General features: G+C 39.9%; 1 protein-coding gene across 1 annotated transcript in view; it reads right to left on the reverse strand.

Moving 5' to 3' along the window:
• The window catches only part of LOC119587680 (protein transport protein SEC31-like), a 127719-nt gene that overhangs the window by 40128 nt on the left and 87348 nt on the right, over positions 1–243 (reverse strand). The gene's annotated exons all lie outside the window — the stretch shown is intronic.

Consider the following 243-nt stretch of genomic DNA (forward strand, 5'->3'; position numbering starts at 1 on the left):
CAGACACTCTCGCTCTTGCTGTGTCACCCATATTCAACATTCTTCGAGACAAGTCCGCCTCTGCAATAATTTTTTTTCCATCACATTCCTGAAACGTTTTGATATGAAACGCTTATGTATGTTCACGTATTTACGTTGACTGACAAGACAATCAGGTCCCAGGCCAGAGAAAGGTTGTGAACTGAGTGTTTCTCAAAGTTCTTTTCATTCAATGAAAGCTGAAAAGAATTGCCACATAAAGCT

The sequence above is a fragment of the Penaeus monodon genome, chromosome 23 (genome assembly GCF_015228065.2).
Source record: "Penaeus monodon isolate SGIC_2016 chromosome 23, NSTDA_Pmon_1, whole genome shotgun sequence".
Lineage (NCBI taxonomy): Eukaryota > Metazoa > Arthropoda > Malacostraca > Decapoda > Penaeidae > Penaeus > Penaeus monodon.